We start from the raw sequence: 20,106 nt of genomic DNA, 5'->3' as shown, positions 1-20,106 counted from the left end.
TTACCGGCCAGTTGCACTGACCTCGGTAGTAATGAAGGTGTTTGAGAGGCTGCTGAAGAACATCATCTCCTCCTCCATCCCAGACACCACAGATCCGCTGCAGTTCGCCTACAGATCCAACAGATCCACAGAGGATGCCATCGCCCACGTCCTACACACCACTCTCAGCCATGTGGACAAGAAACAGGGTAACTATGTGCGAATGCTGATTGTTGATTACAGTTCAGCGTTTAACACAATAGTTCCCTGCAGACTCAAATCAAATCAAATCAAATCACTTTTTATTGTCACATCACATGTGCAGGCACACTGGCACAGCACATGCGAGTGAAATTCTTGTGTGCGAGCCCCACAAGCAACAGAGATGTGCAAACACAACAACACAAACGAGCAAAATACAAGAATGGCCAACCTGAAACTAATAAATATATGTACAATATATAATAGTGTATGCATTTCTGGATGTGTATACTAAATATTTTCCTACGTGTGTGTGTGTGTGTGTGTGTGTGTGTGTGTGTGTGTGTGTGTGTGTGTGTATACACATTTTTACAAATTAAATAGTAAAAAAATAAAATAAAATAATAATAATAATAATAATAATAAAATATATAAAATATACAGAGTTGAATATGTGCAAAACAAGTGGCATTTATATACAGTGTGGAGTGCATAATGTTGAAGTTCCAGTAGTGAAGCTGAGGTGTCTATGAAGTGTTCAGCAGTCTGATGGCCTGATGGAAAAAGCTGTCTCTCAGTCTGCTGGTACGGGACCGGATGCTGCAGAACCTCCTTCCTGATGGAAGCAGTCTGAACAGTTTATGGCTGGGGTGACTGGAGTCCTTGATGATCCTCCCCGCTTTCCTCAGGCAGCGCTTCCTGTAGATGTCTTGGAGGGAGGGAAGCTCACCTCCAATTATCCGTTCAGAGCACCGCACTACTCGCTGGAGAGCTTTGCAGTTGTAGGCGGTGCTGTTGCCATACCAGGTGGTGATGCATCCAGTGAGGATGCTCTCAAACTGTTCACGAAGCTGGGGGATCTGGGACTTAACAGCCGTCTGTGTGCATGGGTGTTGGACTTCCTCACTGGCAGAACTCAGGTGGTGAGGGTGGGCAGGTGCTTCTCCAACAGCATCACCATCAACACAGGAGCACCTCAGGGATGTGTCCTCTCGCCACTGCTCTACTCCCTCTACACTTCAGACTGTGTGGCCACCCACGGCTCCAACACCATTGTGAAGTTTGCTGACGACACAGTGGTGTTGGGTGCCATCTCCAACAACGATGAGGCGGCCTACATGGATGAAGTGAAGAATCTGGCATCGTGGTGCCAGGACAACCACCTCCAGCTGAACGTCAGCAAGACCAAGGAGCTGGTGGTGGACTTCAGAAGGGGTCAGCACAGAGACTACAAGCCCATTATCATCAATGGAGCTCCAGTGGAGAGGGTGCAGTCCTTCAAGTATCTTGGTGTCCACATCTCCTCAGACCTGACATGGGCTGCCCACATTCAGGTCCAGACCAAAAAGGCTAGGCAGCGCCTGTATCACCTACGACAACTGAAGAAGTTCAGGGTCTCTCCAAAGATCCTCAGGATTTTCTATACAGGCGCTGTGGAGAGCATCCTCACACAGAACATGACATCGTGGTTTGGGAACAGCTGTGTGAAGGACCAAAAAGCTCTCCAGAGAGTGATCCATACAGCAGAACGCTGTATGCTCTCCCCCCGCTTCAGGACACCTACACCAGGAGATGCCGGACTAGAGCAGCGCAGATACTGAAGGACCCGTCCCATCCAGGCAACAAACTGTTCCAACTTCTGCAATCTGGTAGAAGGTTCCGCATCTTCCGGGCAAGGACAGAGAGACTCAAGAGGAGCTTCTATCCCCAAGCCATCCGTGCCCTAAACACACACACCCGCCCTCTCACATCATCTATAATTGACTGAGACAGGACTCTTCCAGACACTAAACCAAGGCACAATGTACATTTCAATTCCTTTAATTTTAAATATGTTTATATTGTCTATCCTGTAAAATAGTCAGATGTCTATTCATATTAATGTACAGAATTCACCTGCTTGCTGCTACTAATGCACATTCACCCAGTGTATATACTATATGTGTATATACACTCAACAAAAATATAAACGCAACACCTTTGTTACTGCTCCCATTCCCCATGGGATGGACGTAGAGACCTAAAATTCATTCCAGATACACAATATAACCATCCTTCCCAAACAGTGGTCACAAATCAGTCCAAATGTGTGGTAGTGGGCACATCTGCTATATTGAGATAATCCATCCCACCTCACAGGTGTGCCACATCAGAATGCTGATCTGACATCATGAGTAGTGCACAGGTGTACCTCAGACTGCCCACAACAAAAGGCCACCCTGGAATGTGCAGTTTTGTCTCACAGCAAAATGCCACAGATGCCACAAGCAATGAGGGAGCGTGCAATTGGCATGCTGACAGCAGGAATGTCAACCAGATCTGTCGCCCGTGCATTGAATGTTCATTTCTCAACCATAAGCCGTCTCCACAGGCGTTTCAGAGAATATGGCAGCACATCCAACCGGCCTCACAACCGCAGACCTCGTGTAACCACACCAGCCCAGGACCTCCACATCCAGCAGGTTCACCTCCAAGATCGTCTGAGACCAGCCACCCAGACAGCTGCTGGAACAATTGGTTTGCACAACCAAACAATTTCTGCACAAACTGTCAGAAACCGTCTCAGGGACGCTCAACTGCATGCCCGTCGTCCTCATCGGGGTCTTGACCTGACTCCAGCTCGTCGCCGTAACAGACTTGTGTGGGCAAATGCTCACATTCGATGGCGTCTGGCACGTTGGAGAGGTGTGCGCTTCACGGATGAATCATGGTTCACATTGTTCAGGGCAGATGGCAGCTGAGAATGTCCCAGTTCTTGCATGGCCAGCATACTCACCGGACATGTCACCCATTGAGCATGTTCGGGATGTGCTTGACCGGCGTATACGACAGCGTGTACCAGTTCCCACGAATATCCAACAACCTCGCACAGCCATTGAAGTGGAGTGGACCAACATTCCACAGGCCACAATTGACAATCTGATGGACTCCATGCGACGATGTGTTGCACTGCATGAGGCAAATGGTGGTCACACCAGATACTGACCGGTTCTGGGTCCCCAGACCCCCAATAGCGCAAAAAACTGCACATTCCAGGGTGGCCTTTTGTTGTGGGCAGTCTGAGGTACACCTGTGCACTACTCATGATGTCAGATCAGCATCCTGATGTGGCACACCTGTGAGGTGGGATGGATTATCTCAATATAGAAGATGTGCCCACTACCACACATTTGGACTGATTTGCGACCACTGTTTGGGAGGGATGGTTATATTGTGTATCTGGAATGAATTTTAGGTCTCTACGTCCATCCCATGGGGAATGGGAGCAGTAACAAAGGTGTTGCGTTTATATTTTTGTTGAGTGTATATATATAAAAACACCCAGCACGCCCCTGCGGGCGGTTTATCCTTCAAGCTCGGGTCCTCTACCAGAGGCCTGAGAGCTTGAGGGTCCTGCGCAGTATCTTAGCTGTTCCCAGGACTGCGCTCTTCTGGACAGAGATCTCCGATGTTGTTCCCGGGATCTGCTGGAGCCACTCGCCTAGCTTGGGAGTCACCGCACCTAGTGCTCCGATTACCACGGGGACCACCGTTACCTTCACCCTCCACATCCTCTCGAGCTCTTCTCTGAGCCCTTGGTATTTCTCCAGCTTCTCGTGTTCCTTCTTCCTGATATTGCTGTCATTCGGAACCGCTACATCGATCACTATGGCCGTCTTCTTCTGTTTGTCTACCACCACTATGTCCGGTTGGTTAGCCACCACCATTTTGTCCGTCTGTATCTGGAAGTCCCACAGGATCTTAGCTCGGTCATTCTCCACCACCCTTGGGGGCATCTCCCATTTTGACCTCGGGACTTCCAGGTTATACTCGGCACAGATGTTCCTGTACACTATGCCGGCCACTTGGTTATGGCGTTCCATGTATGCCTTGCCTGCTAGCATCTTGCACCCTGCTGTTATGTGCTGGATTGTCTCTGGGGCATCTTTACACAGCCTGCACCTGGGGTCTTGCCTGGTGTGATAGACCCCAGCCTCTATGGATCTTGTACTCAGAGCTTGTTCTTGTGCTGCCATGAGTAGTGCCTCTGTGCTGTCTTTCAGTCCAGCTTTGTCCAGCCACTGGTAGGATTTCTGGATATCAGCCACCTCCTCTATCTGCCGGTGGTACATACCGTGCAGGGGCCTGTCCTTCCATGATGGTTCCTCGTCTCCCTCCTCTTTCTTGGGTTTCTGCTGCCTGAGGTATTCACTGAGCACTCGGTCAGTTGGGGCCATCTTCCCAATGTATTCTTGGATGTTCGTTGTCTCATCCTGGACTGTGGTGCTGACACTCACCAGTCCCCGGCCCCCTTCCTTCCGCTTAGCGTACAGCCTCAGGGTGCTGGACTTGGGGTGAAACCCTCCATGCATGGTAAGGAGCTTTCTTGTCTTTATGTCAGTGGCTTCTATCTCCTCCTTTGGCCAGCCTATTACCCCAGCAGGGTACCTGATCACGGGCAGGGCGTACGTGTTGATGGCCCGGATCTTGTTCTTACCATTCAGCTGACTCCTCAGGACTTGCCTGACCCTCTGCAGGTACTTGGTGGTTGCAGCCTTTCTAGCGGCCTCTTCATGGTTCCCATTCGCCTGTGGGATCCCCAGGTACTTGTAACTGTCCTCTATGTCTGCAATGTTGCCTTCTGGTAGTTCAATCCCCTCAGTTCTGACTACCTTCCCTCTCTTTGATACCATCCGACTACACTTCTCCAGTCCGAACGACATTCCAATGTCATTGCTGTATAGCCTGGTAGTGTGGATCAGTGAATCGATGTCTCGTTCACTCTTGGCATACAGCTTGATGTCATCCATGTACAGGAGGTGGCTGACAACTACTCCGTTCCGTAGTTGGTATCCGTAGCCAGTCTTGTTAATGATCTCACTGAGGGGGTTCAGGCCTATGCAGAACAGCAGTGGGGACAGAGCATCTCCTTGGTAGATCCCGCACTTGATGGTGACTTGTGCTATGGGCTTGGAGTTGGCCTCTAGTGTTGTACGCCACATCCCCATTGAGTTCCCGATGAAGGCTCTTAGGGTCCCATTGATCTTGTACAATTCTAGGCATTCCAGTATCCAGCTGTGGGGCATTGAGTCATAGGCCTTCTTGTAATCAATCCAGGCAGTGCACAGGTTGGTCAGTCTGGTCTTGCAGTCTCGGCTGATTGTTCTGTCTACCAGTAGCTGGTGTTTTGCGCCTCTGGTATTCTTGCCAATTCCTTTCTGTGTCCCGCTCATGTATTGACCCATGTGCCTGTTCATCTTAGCCGATATGATGCCTGACAGGAGCTTCCATGTAGTACTGAGGCAGGTTATTGGTCGGTAGTTGGAGGGGACCGGTCCCTTCTTGGGGTCCTTGGGGATCAGGACCGTCCGGCCTTCAGTTAGCCATTCCGGGTGTCTCTCGTTAACTAGCAGCTGGTTCATTTGTGCTGCCAGACGCTCGTGGAGTGCAGTCAGCTTCTTCAGCCAGTAGGCGTGAACCATGCCGGGCCCTGGTGCTGTCCAACTCTTCATACTGGAGACCCTTTCTTGGATATCTGCCACTGTGATGGTTACTGGACCCTGTTCAGGGAGGTCGCTGTGGTCTGCCCTCAGATCCTCTAGCCACTGAGCATTGCCGTTATGGGTTGCATCCTTCTCCCATATGCTCTTCCAGTATTGCTCCGTCTCCAGCCTTGGTGGTGCTGTTCTCTTATTGTTCCCTTGCCACTGAGAGTACACCTTTGCTGGTTCTGTGGAGAACAGCTGGTTTATTCTCCTGCCTTCTATCTCTCTGGTGTACCTCCTCAAGCGGCTGGCCAAGGCTGTGAGTCTTTGCTTGGCAGTTTTCAAGGCCTCAGGTATGGACAGCTTGCTGTATTTCTTAGGCACCTTATTTGTCGCACCTTGCTGCAACTCCGTTAGTTGGCTAACCTCCCTCCGTGCTACTTTGATCTTGCCCTCTAGCCTCCTTCTCCATGGAGGGTACTGCCCGTTGTCGCTGTTCAACTTGTAGCCAAGCATCTCACTGATCACTGCTGCCGTATTGTAGATCAGCTTGTTAGTGTCGGTAATCGTGGTTGTAGGTATTGCCCGTATTGCTGCATTAACATCATCTAGCAGACCTTCTGAGGGTACTTCACGTAATCTTGGTAACCGGCTACGGGGGATCCAGGTTTCAAGCTTGGCCATGATCCTATTTTTCAGGTCAGTTCCTGTTATACTTGTATAACTATGCATGTGACAAATAAAGAACCTTGAACCTTGAAGGTGTGTTAATGGAAATGTTTGACCGTTCCTCCAGAAGTGCATTTGTGAGGTCAGACACTAATGTGGAACAAAAAGGCCTGGCTTGCAGTTTCTGTTCTAATTCATCCCAGAGGTTTTCTATTGGATTGAGGTCAGGACTCTGTGCAGGCCTGTCAAGTTCTTCTGTAACAGACTCGCTCATCCATGTCCTTCTGGACTTATGGACGTTTTGTGCACTTGTGTGCAATCATGTTGGAATAGGAAGGGACCATCTCTAAAGTCTTCCCACAAAGTTGGGAGCAGGAAAGTGTCCAAAATGTCTTGGTATGCTGAAGCATTAAGAGTTCCTTTTACTGGAACTAAGAGGCTGAGTCGAAAAACAAAACAACCTGACACCAAACTTTCCACTTGGCACTATACAGTCACACAAGTATCATTCTCCTGGCAACTGCCAAACCCAGACACCTCCATTGGATTGCCAGGTGGAAAAAGGTAATTTACTACTCCAGAGGACATGTCTCCATTGCTCTGAAGTCCAGTAGCAGTGCCCTTTAAACCACTTTGGGTTGTGTTGGGTTGGATGCAGGACTCGGCCACTGAAAGCCATTCCTTGAAGCTGTTTGTGAGATAATCTGAGGGTCACATGAAGTTGGGAGATCTGTAGTCAATGCCTCTGCAGAAAGGTGGCAAACATCTGCTGACTATGATTTTATTTAGTAATACAATATTTAGTAGTGAGAAAATTTCACAACTGGTCTTGACATCCTGTCAGGGTGCCATGCTGAGAGTGACTGAGCTCCTGAGAGTAACTCATTCTTTGACAAATGTTTGTAGAAGCAGTCTGCATGATTTGGTGGTTGATGGGTTAGCTCGATAGCTCGATAGCTCGATAGCTCGATAGCTGACTGGGGCGATAACAGCAAACTCCTGGCACATCGTTTTCAAACCCCCGTGGTCTTTCACTACTCAGGTTAAACATGATATACAAGTCATTTACATAACTTAAAGTTATTGTTTGGCTTTTTTCAGTGTTTTATTTATGAGTAAATCAGTTTGCCTGAGATTAAAGTTCTAGTTTTCACAATAGTTTATAGCTTTCTGAATAAACGTCAAGCAGACAACTGGTTAAACAGAAGTGTGAGACGGTCGAAAATTTACTCCAGTGTCCTGTTATATTTTAGATAGCAAGGAGCAGACGGCCGAGTTTATTAAACTCCACGGCGGTGACAGCGGTGCTGCAGATCTGAAGGCGAGACCGTCCCATTTCACAGCCTCGCACTTCCAGCCTTCTCGTTCTTCGAAGGACCCGGCCCATGTAGCCCGTGAAGGCCGGGTGCTCCGAAGGATGCGGCCTAGGTTTTAGGACACAGCAATTATGCATTATGACTCCTGTCACACATGAATATGAAGTGCAAATGAAATGGTTGACACTTATGGAAAAAAGTGATTGAAACAGACTGTCAGCTTTAATTCTTATATTTTCTAATACTGTCAAAATGGAACTATACAAGTTGAAATAAATTCCTAGTTATGACTTTTCTGTTAAATACTCAACTGAACCACACCATCTCCATCTTAAATGTTCTGGCACAGGTGCCTGGTTTGCAAAAGTGCCTTTAAATTCCTGCACTTTTGCTGGAACGCCAACTTCTGGTCTGTTTTTGGGGTCAAGTAGAAGCCTACTATTTTGCAGTTTCTAAAGCGCAGCCCTATACGACTCAGTTTCCAAAGCCTTGCATTGGGACCTCATCCCCAACCATAAATTGCTGTATCTAGTTGATCTCCAAATAGTGAGGAAGATTGCAACTTTCTTATTATGCCTTTAGAGGAATAAGAAAGTTGCAGTGAGAGGCCCATTCTGCAATGTATGAATCAGTACTGTCCAAAACAGTGTTCCCCAGAGAGTGGACCCGACTTTGACAACAGCAGATCACGTCAGTGTTGTACTTTTCTAACATCCACTGTAGAGTGGAAATGTGTTTCAAACGTATCTGTAAAACTATAAAACTCATGTGCATCTTTCTACTCATTAAAACAATTTTAATGTCATATAGGAGACACAACCTTTAAAGGTGGATTCTTAGACGTCTGACTGGCAGGTGTCACACAGAGCTTTAGCAGGTTTTCTGGTTATGGAGGTGCACTTAACCAAAATTTTATAACATCTCTTCAGTAACCATTTTTACACATGATATTCATAGAAGTTTCAACTTTAATCAGGACATACAAATTTGAACAATTGGACTAAATTACCATTTTGAATCTCTTAGCTCAGCAACATCAATTAGTCATCATGTCTGGGAGACAGAGAGCACTGAGGGTTAGGGTGTTTAATATAGAATTAGAGGTGTGGGAGCTGTAATTCACAGAATCCATTTTTGCTGTTCTGGATTATTGCCAGAAACCGTGTCAGAGATAAATTCTAATATATTTAATAGTTATGCTAGGTTTTAAAAAAGGCAGTAATTACAGCATGGAAGCCTCCCACACCCAGTATCCGTCTCCTCCCTCCTCGGAATTGTGAATAATTCAGATGCCTGTGATTTAAATGCAGCCAAACAACCGTGAACTTACTAGTAGCTTGCTCTTGTGCCCAGGTCACAGTACTTTGCTTTTCCATTCCAGCTGCCTTACTTAAGCACTTTGAGCTTATACATTCAAACCTTTTTGGCTTTTACAGAAGAGGGTTGTAGAGATCACATGGGTAAAAAACTAATTTCAGTCAAAGTTTGCGTTCTGTCTTATACTGTTTGTTTTTAGTTGATGTTAGTATCACGAGGTGTTCTCTGAGAAGGGAAACTTCTGAAACAGTAAGAATGGGAAAAGTGGAGCGAAGGCAGTAGGAAAGATAAAAACTAGGTTTCTAAAGTATAAGTTATTTAACTTAAAACCAACAATTAAAATACCCTGGCCAGGGACACAAGGATTTAAATATATAAAACAGCACAACTACAAGTCCTAGTCTCGGCCGATCAATTAAAATCAATAAAAGTCTAATTAAGAAAAGTCAACTAAAAAGGCGGCAGTGCCCTCAGATGTCCTCTCCATCACTTCGCACCAGCGTCCACTGAAGAAAAGGGACAGCAGCAGTCACGTTTCTTTATTTACGCGGAGCGTCTCCATTAATTAACCGGGTGGGAACTTATCCCAAACAACACGCGTGGGTGGTGTCTCGTTATCTCCCGAGATGGGACGTCCTTCCGCCCCCACTTTGTTGGCCACCACCAGGCTTCCTTTAGTCGGGTCTCAGTGCCCCTCACCACGCCAGCCATCCTACTGCCAGTTACCGCTCCACGGCTCTCCCTCTCGTCCATTCCGCCGCGCCTTCTTATTGGCCTTCGGCGGCCAAAAGGGGAACCCTCATTGGTTGTAGTCCGCTCAGGTGTGCCGAATTAGTGATCAGTAGGGGTAGGGAGTGTGCCCGGAACAATATGCACAATAAAACATGCGATAAAAATGTAGGAATAAAATACTCTACGTTATTAAAAGATTAGAAATGATAAAACACAGCAACCCATGCAGAAAGATTAGAAAAAACCCACCAAGTTAAAACATGTCAATTCCACCCTGTGACATCACATGCAGCTTACAGTCCGTACAGACTGAGTAAAACAACCAACAGAGTCACTGTGGTTCTTCAGAACAATGTATCCAGTTACATGTAGTATAAAATCATAATAGCATTTCATAAAATGAACGTCACCAATAGTCAAGCAGGGTGGTGGTGAAGTGAACTTACTGCTTCAGGACCTGGACCACAACTCTGCGAATTCTGCTCACTAACAGAAAATCCCGAATGACAATGGTTATGAGCTTTAGAGCATGAAGGTTATGCAATAGGACACTGATCTGAAACGTATCAGGGTGTTCACCCCTGAATTGTTAAACTAAATCAATGAATGAACATTATGGAATGGCCTATTCAACGTTTAGCCTTAAATCCAACTGAGATGGTTTCACACAACCTCAAAACAAGCTGCTGACAGGTGTCCTGCATGAAATGCTACCAGGAGAGAGGAAGGCAGACAAAAGGCCGTCCCAGAGGGGTTATGCTTCTGAATGGAGCGTGGAGGATACGTAATGAAGGCAGCTGTTGTTGTCATTTGGCATTTTATAAATCAAACTGAACTGAAGTGAAAGTCCCCCAGCCTGGCTGAATTCAAACAGTTCCTCCACACCCATGTAAAAGACTCATTACCGTTATCACAAACATTCGACTGCAGTTCTTGCTGCCCAGGGTGATTAGGTTCAGGTGGTAATTACTTTTTTGATAGGTTTGGATCTCTTTTTTTTTCTTAATAAATAAATCATTTAAAACTGTTTATTTTTGCCGAAAAGGAGAAAGAAATGAGGAAAGGACAAACCCTTTTTCACAGAACTGTAAATCTGCATACAAAACACCTGTTTTGCAGCTCATAAAAACAACACAATGGATTTCACTGGAGTCGCAAATTAGATCAATTTGTGAGAAATGCAAATGAAAAGAGATGATACACAGAAGATAAATACTGGTAATCTATAAGCAATAATCGTCATCCACACCCCTCAGAGGATAGGGACCGTTTTCATGAACATCCTGACAAACCTGGACATGAGAGTAAAGCAGGTGTTCGTGTGTTCACAGAACGAGAGCTGGGTTATTGATCCGGAGGCACCAGGAAATCCTGTTCTCCCATTTCCACTGTAATGAAACATAATCACTTTAAGAGTGGCAACTTTGCCATGCACAAGCCTCCAGAAGATCTGGGCCTGTGTGTGCTGTAATATGTAATCTGAATACATAAACATAGACTGAAAAGTAACTTCTCTATGTATTGTGTTTGGCACTGAAAAGGTCCATTAATGCTTAAGTAAACAGTAGCCACTGAAACACAAAACAAGGACAATAAAGTCAATAAAGCATATTGGTGTGACTGCACTGCACGTTATCTGGTGCTTACCATGATTTAAAATCTTATTTTTAGACAGGCCAGGTAATTTGCCTTCTTTTGAAAATGATATGTTTGTTTCTAAGACTTGATTTTAGATTATAAACTTAAATCAAGAATAACCATATAATTGTGTCTATATTAGTACAGAAATCCTGAAATGGAAAGAATAACTCTTAAAATAGCCTGCATTAGGTCTCTCACCGGATCTCTCTCAAAATATAACTTGTTTCAAGATGCAGTGACAAACTCCATTTGCTTGATTTAATAAAAATTCACACAAGGCATCTGTTGAATGATTTATACAAAAATCATGTCTGACTTCAAATTTTTATATAAAAGAGAAAACATTTTACCAAAATCCATGATACAAATCTCATTTCAGAGACAGCCGTTTGTCCCAGCATGCCAGCATTATTGTGGCACAACCCTAACATTGGTTTAAGGAACATTTGATGAGGGTTTGTTAACCGACATCAGAACACTACACTAAGAAAATACGTTGGTGCAGCTCTAATCTTAAGGCTGATTTCTATGGGAAATGATATCAGAAAGACTCTATGTTATTGGCACAAACACAATTTCCCTGAAACTAACAGAACAGTATGAAGTATAATCAATGAGCTCGTGTGCTAATTCTGTAGCATGAACTGATACAGGTGTTCTTCAATCTTACTTTTCAGTCGCAGTACAGTTTATAAAGAAATAATGGGAACTTATTTGTTCTTGCTCTTTGTTCTTGCTTTTTCAAAAGAATCAGCATCTGTCCACAAGACTGTTTCAATTTGTTGTCGCTGTATTCACAGTGTCTGTATTTGCTATAAGCAAAACCAACCCCTTCTTTAAAGCCAGCAATCTCATGCTGGGATAGCATGTTTCTGCAACTGGCTATAAAAAACACCAAACTATTCAATTTCACCATTTGACATTTCAATCCTTACACCTGTAAAGCAGTGATAGATCTTGAAGAATTCTTTTCGGTACAACATCAACACCCCACTGAGCAATGTCATTTCCTTTAGCGATAGCAAGAAAGTCATATTGCAGCTAACTTTGACCTAAATTTGGAATCAATATTTTCTAAAGTACAATAAAACATAACCAATGTGTTTGCAGAAGCATGGGACCCTAACGGGTTACATATTATAATTGTGTACAGTATTAATTGCAATGCATTTGGCCTGTAAATATGGGGTGAGATGTAAAGAGGGATCCGTTTGTTAAATCATGGAAGAATCCCTCTCTGCTTCTTTGTGGTGCAGTGTTCAACAGATTCTCTCATCAGTCAATAACTGCTTTACACTTTCAATTAATGGTACGTAGTAAAAACTTTTGTTGCTTATGGACATGACCCTTCAAAGACCTTGCTTTACCCAACAAATCTTCTGGGATACTACTACTTCCTGTGAGTTGACTGGGCTGAACAGTTCCCCTATGGCTCTACTCTGTCCATAGCAATGCTGGAGAAAGGATCCATGAACTTATCAAATGTAGCCAACGCCTCATCTTGAAGCTGAGTGGTTCTCTCAGCATGATCTTCAAACACTGCCCTCAATTTTTCCTTGAGCGTATCCAGAAGAACTGCCTGATATTGTTGCACTCCTGATATGATATGTTTGACCGTTCTCTGTGAAAATATTTGACAAACAAAGTTACTCCAAACACTTGGCCAATTCTAAAATTCTTACACAACAGGTATAATCAGTTACACCTGATGATTAGACCATAAAAACAAAGAAACAAAAACAAAGTGAATGAAGTGATTACTGTTAAAGCTGTGAAATGGAAGAAATGGAAAAGTAGTTAAAGACAATAAAAAAGGGGTTGCCCATTTTCTGATGAGACAAGACAAGAGATTGTGTTCATGAGAACGAGATTTTATCTTGTAATTAAGGAATTTTTGTTCGCACTTAGATATTAGTTTGTTTACATATTTGTTGTATTTATTAAATTATTAATCCATCCATCCATCCATCCATTCGCTTCCGCTCATCCTTTTCAGGGTCGTGGGGGGCACTGGAGCCTATCCCAGCTGTCATAGGGCGAGAGGCGGTGTACACCCTGGACAGGTCGCCAGTCTGTCGCAGGGCCAACACACAGGGACAGACAACCATTCACACTCACATTCACACCTAGTAGGAACTTTGGATTATCCAATTAACCTATCCCCACAAGCTGCATGTCTTTGGACGGTGGGAGGAAGCCGGAGTACCCGGAGAGAATCCACACAAACACGGGGAGAACATGCAAACTCCACACAGAAAGACCCCGGCCTGATGGTGGAATTGAACTCAGGAACTTCTTACTGTGCGGCAACAGTGCTGACCACCGTGCCCGTTATTTATGTATTTTAAAATAATGTAATTTAGATTTTCACGTAGAATTGATGTTTATATAAATATATATGTCATATTTTTATTGTATGCATTTATTATTTTATTTAATTTTCCAAAGAATCATGCGCATACGTTTTGGCAGTATTTCTGGCCAATAGATTTTGTATTTTTTGTTTACTTTTTTTACAGGGCTTTCAAATACTGTCTTATCTGTAACTGTACTGAACATTTGTAACTCCTACGAGATGCCCAAATTGCTGCCACATGAACGATTTAAACAAGCAAAGTGTCTTTGATGCAAACTACACCAGGAGACATGCCAGCCGCAGAGTGCGTGCCTGCTCCGGCTGCAACGTGACCTTTACACTCATCCTGGTGATTTACAATCCAACCATAGTGAAAAACACTTGAAAATGGAGAAAATGAGTAAAAGTAATATAGGACCATGGCTGTGTCATCAGAAGTCACACTACATTTTATTTAGGTTAACACTTACTCCTTTGTCCCACACGCCATCAAACTGTTTAACTCCTCTCTGGAGGGGAGAGGGAGGGGAAACAGGAGGACAAAGGAGGGGGGAACAACTAAGCTGTAGTGCCTCTTCACCTCACTGTACAATACCTTGTGCAATACTTTTTGTAAATAGTCAACAGTGCAATAGACTCAATACTTGAAATGTGCAATTCACTTGTATTTTTATTTTTTATTCCTATTTATTCTATTTATCCCCTTTGTATATTTTATTTATATTTGTCTCTGTATTTATATATGTGTGTGTGTATATATATATATATATATATATATATATAACACCCAGCATGCCCCTGCGGGCGGTTTATCCTTCAAGCTCGGGTCCTCTACCAGAGGCCTGGGAGCTTGAGGGTCCTGCGCAGTATCTTAGCTGTTCCCAGGACTGCGCTCTTCTGGACAGAGATCTCCGATGTTGTTCCCGGGATCTGCTGGAGCCACTCGCCTATCTTGGGAGTCACCGCACCTAGTGCTCCGATTACCACGGGGACCACCGTTACCTTCACCCTCCACATCCTCTCGAGCTCTTCTCTGAGCCCTTGGTATTTCTCCAGCTTCTCGTGTTCCTTCTTCCTGATATTGCTGTCATTCGGAACCGCTACATCGATCACTACGGCCGTCTTCTTCTGTTTGTCTACCACCACTATGTCCGGTTGGTTAGCCACCACCATTTTGTCCGTCTGTATCTGGAAGTCCCACAGGATCTTAGCTCGGTCATTCTCCACCACCCTTGGGGGCATCTCCCATTTTGACCTCGGGACTTCCAGGTTATACTCGGTACAGATGTTCCTGTACACTATGCCGGCCACTTGGTTATGGCGTTCCATGTATGCCTTGCCTGCTAGCATCTTGCACCCTGCTGTTATGTGCTGGATTGTCTCTGGGGCATCTTTACACAGCCTGCACCTGGGGTCTTGCCTGGTGTGATAGACCCCAGCCTCTATGGATCTTGTGCTCAGAGCTTGTTCTTGTGCTGCCATGATTAGTGCCTCTGTGCTGTCTTTCAGTCCAGCTTTGTCCAGCCACTGGTAGGATTTCTGGATATCAGCCACCTCCTCTATCTGCCGGTGGTACATACCGTGCAGGGCCCTGTCCTTCCATGATAGTTCCTCGTCTACCTCCTCTTTCTTGGGTTTCTGCTGCCTGAGGTATTCACTGAGCACTCGGTCAGTTGGGGCCATTATTCTTGGATGTTCGTTGTCTCATCCTGGACTGTGGTGCTGACACTCACCAGTCCCCGGCCCCCTTCCTTCCGCTTAGCGTACAGCCTCAGGGTGCTGGACTTGGGGTGAAACCCTCCATGCATGGTAAGGAGCTTTCTTGTCTTTATGTCAGTGGCTTCTATCTCCTCCTTTGGCCAGCCTATTACCCCAGCAGGGTACCTGATCACGGGCAGGGCGTACGTGTTGATGGCCCGGATCTTGTTCTTACCATTCAGCTGACTCCTCAGGACTTGCCTGACCCTCTGCAGGTACTTGGTGGTTGCAGCTTTTCTAGCGGCCTCTTCATGGTTCCCATTCGCCTGCGGGATCCCCAAGTACTTGTAACTGTCCTCTATGTCTGCAATGTTGCCTTCTGGTAGTTCAATCCCCTCAGTTCTGACTACCTTCCCTCTCTTTGTTACCATCCGACTACACTTCTCCTAATGATCTCACTGAGGGGGTTCAGGCCTATGCAGAACAGCAGTGGGGACAGAGCATCTCCTTGGTAGATCCCGCACTTGATGGTGACTTGTGCTATGGGCTTGGAGTTGGCCTCTAGTGTTGTACGCCACATCCCCATTGAGTTCCCGATGAAGGCTCTTAGGGTCCCGTTGATCTTGTACAATTCTAGGCATTCCAGTATCCAGCTGTGGGGCATTGAGTCATAGGCCTTCTTGTAATCAATCCAGGCAGTGCACAGGTTGGTCAGTCTGGTCTTGCAGTCTCGGCTGATTGTTCTGTCTACCAGTAGCTGGTGTTTTGCGCCTCTGGTATTCTTGCCAATTCCTTTCTGTGTCCCGCTCATGTATTGACCCATGTGCCTGTTCATCTTAGCCGATATGATGCCTGACAGGAGCTTCCATGTAGTACTGAGGCAGGTTATTGGTCGGTAGTTGGAGGGGACCGGTCCCTTCTTGGGGTCCTTGGGGATCAGGACCGTCCGGCCTTCAGTTAGCCATTCCGGGTGTCTCTCGTTAACTAGCAGCTGGTTCATTTGTGCTGCCAGACGCTCGTGGAGTGCAGTTAGCTTCTTCAGCCAGTAGGCGTGAACCATGTCGGGCCCTGGTGCTGTCCAACTCTTCATACTGGAGACCCTTTCTTGGATATCTGCCACTGTGATGGTTACTGGACCCTGTTCAGGGAGGTCGCTGTGGTCTGCCCTCAGATCCTCTAGCCACTGAGCATTGCCGTTATGGGTTGCATCCTTCTCCCATATGCTCTTCCAGTATTGCTCCGTCTCCAGCCTTGGTGGTGCTGTTCTCTTATTGTTCCCTTGCCACTGAGAGTACACCTTTGCTGGTTCTGTGGAGAACAGCTGGTTTATTCTCCTGCCTTCTATCTCTCTGGTGTACCTCCTCAAGCGGCTGGCCAAGGCTGTGAGTCTTTGCTTGGCAGTTTTCAAGGCCTCAGGTATGGACAGCTTGCTGTATTTCTTAGGCACCTTATTCGTCGCACCTTTCTGCAACTCCGTTAGTTGGCTAACCTCTCTCCGTGCTACTTTGATCTTGCCCTCTAGCCTCCTTCTCCATGGAGGGTACTGCCCCTTGTGGCTGTTCAACTTGTAGCCAAGCATCTCACTGATCACTGCTGCCGTATTGTAGATCAGCTTGTTAGTGTCGGTAATCGTGGTTGTAGGTATTGCCCGTAGTGCTGCATTAACATCATCTAGCAGACCTTCTGAGGGTACTTCACGTAATCTTGGTAACCGGCTACGGGGGATCCAGGTTTCAAGCTTGGCCATGATCCTATTTTTCAGGTCAGTTCCTCTCGCACTCAACGATCCTTCTCCTATCACACTTGGGGCTATGTACCCAATCTCGGGTGGGGGTGATGATATCTCCCCCCTGACCTGGCGTCCTGACTCCTCCTTGCCGTAGCATTTGTGTTGTACCTCGTCAATCTCTAGCTGTGAGAGCAGTCCCTCCATAGGTCCCTCATCCTATTCATGTAGCCCCTTCCGCCGGGGTTACTTGCGTAGTAGCATTCCAACAACGCCCTGTTTTCGTCCCTTGCCCACCGATGCCTTCTTGTTCCAGTAGCCCACTTTTCATCAGGGTGCCCTGGTTCCTCAACACCTGACGCGGACCTTGTTGATCCGGGCGACGTCCGAGCCGGCATGCCTTCATATTTATCTGTCTCGCTCATGTCTGCGGTAGGCTTGCTTAGCATAGGGGGTCTAGCCTTAGGACCCTTACTGGATACAGACGCCCCAGGCAGGAATCGAACTTGCGATCCTCTGTTCCAAAGGCGTGTAGTTTAACCACTACGCTATCCAGCTGCTATATATATATATATATATATATATATATATAAAAAACAATTCTGTAACTGTAACTTCGGTCGTTGCTGTGCTTTTTGGAAGTCGAATTTCCCAGAGGAACCCACCCGAGGGATTAATAAAGTTCTATCTTATCTTATCTTATCTTACTTACTGTGACCGGGCTGTCAACCTGAGGCTCCTGCGCTTCAGGCAAAGATCCACGAGTTGATATTTCCACAGTGCTGGTTGTTGTTGTAGTACCACGGTTGGCAAACACAGAACCAGACAATTTTTCCGATCCTACAGAGTGGGACGTTGGGGGGATCCTCCATCCTCTTGGTGGGTTTCCATTCGTCAAATACAGAGGGTGCGTCCGTTTAATGTGGCGAAAGAACGAGTTAAAAACTCCTGTTCACAGCCATCTTTTCCACAATAAACCACCAAATCCTGCCTTCGACCACGAGCTGCATTCATGTGGCTTAGGAGCACATTCAGAGTTAAAGAAACAAAGATCAAACAGATCATACATCTCCAGAGCGCCATGGTGAACTGTTTATGTGCTGTAGCCATGCGGCATACTTTACCGCTCTCCACCGAAGGCCACAGATGAGAGCGTGGGACCATGGGAAATGTAGGCAATTTTAAAAATATATTTTTCCTTAATTATCCAATTTTTCAGTTTTAAATTATGTCAATTATTTTTATTTTTAGGCAATAGGCATTTTAGACTTCATTTTTGAATTTTGTGTACTTTGAAAAAAATATATAAATAATTTTCTGCACATTCTCAGTTCCTGTCATGACCTTACTTTCTTGGGACCAAATCATTTTCCCTGCTTTGTTAACCAACTGGACCGTTACAAGATAAAAATCATTTATTTAAAAAAAAAAAACAATAGTTTAAGGTTGGTAACATTAAGTTCAATAATTACATTTATGAACGACACTATAGTATAACTGTGCTATTAAGATAAAGTCGTGTTTTGTGAGGGCCGCTAGTTAGCAAGCTAGCTAACATGATCATTAGCTAAATAACTTCAGCTGTGGCATATTGCTACTGTGAGCGGAGGCTTTGGAATCGAGCTAGAGAACCGCTGTCACGGCTTGGATGCGTTTGACCATACTGTCTGTGTTGTAACTAAGAATATTATAATTAATGTTATCATTAATATTATTAATATTATAATTAATGCTAGAATATATTACGGTCTAGCATTAATTTGCCTAATTGTGTATTTTTTTTATATCCCGCAACTGTTATTGCTTAAGACTGCTGAACAAGATGCCAACACTTGCCATCGAAGTGGGAGTAACCCCTTAGGCTTTGATGTGTCTGAATGTCAGCCTCAAACTTCCAGTCCCATTTCCTACACTGCAGACAAAACAATGAAAATGCCAGACCCACCGGAGTATGTGGTGTATACAGATTCAGAACTGGACATGGTGCGCAGTCAGTACTTTGCATTGCTTCACAGTGGAAAGGAAAAGGACTGTAAGATGTCGAAGGAGCTCTGTTGCAGACTTATAAGGAGCACAGTCACCAGCATGGTTGCAATCCTCCATGCTAGTCCCATGAGGAAAGAAGTAAGACACCCCTCCAAACTTGAAATGAGAGCAATGTCACAGAAGATTGTCAACTATTACCCCATGTTACGTGATGCTGACACACACATGCCATATGTAAGTCATTCTTTACCCACTACAATATCTAAAATTGAGCGAGATAAAAAAAGGATGTACAAATATATATTATTTTACCACAGCTGACCATCTACACCAAACTGTACAAACGACTCCAAAATATGAAGTCTCCAAGGAGGAAGCAGGGCTCCATGCTGCAGCGAGGCAGGCCCAGGAAGATTATTTTCAGCTCAGACGACACAGGCAATGGGACTGAAGGGGACCTAAGTGGCGAAGCAAGTGGTTCAAGTGACTATACCATACTTGACCTCAGCAAGGACAACTCAAATGCAGGTGTGTACTCTGGTCTGCTGTAGTAATGACTTTTGGACATATAAAACTTCAAACTTTTGTCCTCAGTTTTCTATTCAGAGTGTATTGCAAGATTTAGACAGTTTTGAATATTTGCCTTAACTTTCTAGCCATTTCCTGTTATTAAATTCTGTTCATCCTCTACTTTTTTTCTCAGAGAAAGCATCAAAATTCCAGCTACACTCTACTGTACCAACACAGTCAAACAATAATACCCAGGCTTCACCACTGTTATCTAAGTCAGCCTCATGCTCTGCACCCAGGGCTGCTATAGGTCCACCAACTCCAGATGACGATGTTGGTAAGTCCACCGTCACCCTTAGCTACCTCTCTATCTGCTGACTGTCTCCTCTTACAAACTGTTCCACTATATGGCTACAACAATGAACCCCTTTCTAAATGTGTATTCCACACAATGGTGTGTCAACATATGATATATCCCTCATACCATCTTGCCAGTTAGCCATAGCACAC

The sequence above is a fragment of the Diplotaxodon limnothrissa genome, linkage group LG17 (assembly GCF_057381915.1).
Source record: "Diplotaxodon limnothrissa isolate DT_005_m linkage group LG17, D_limnothrissa_male_GT1.1, whole genome shotgun sequence".
NCBI lineage: Eukaryota > Metazoa > Chordata > Actinopteri > Cichliformes > Cichlidae > Diplotaxodon > Diplotaxodon limnothrissa.
This window is presented reverse-complemented; position numbering follows the sequence as displayed.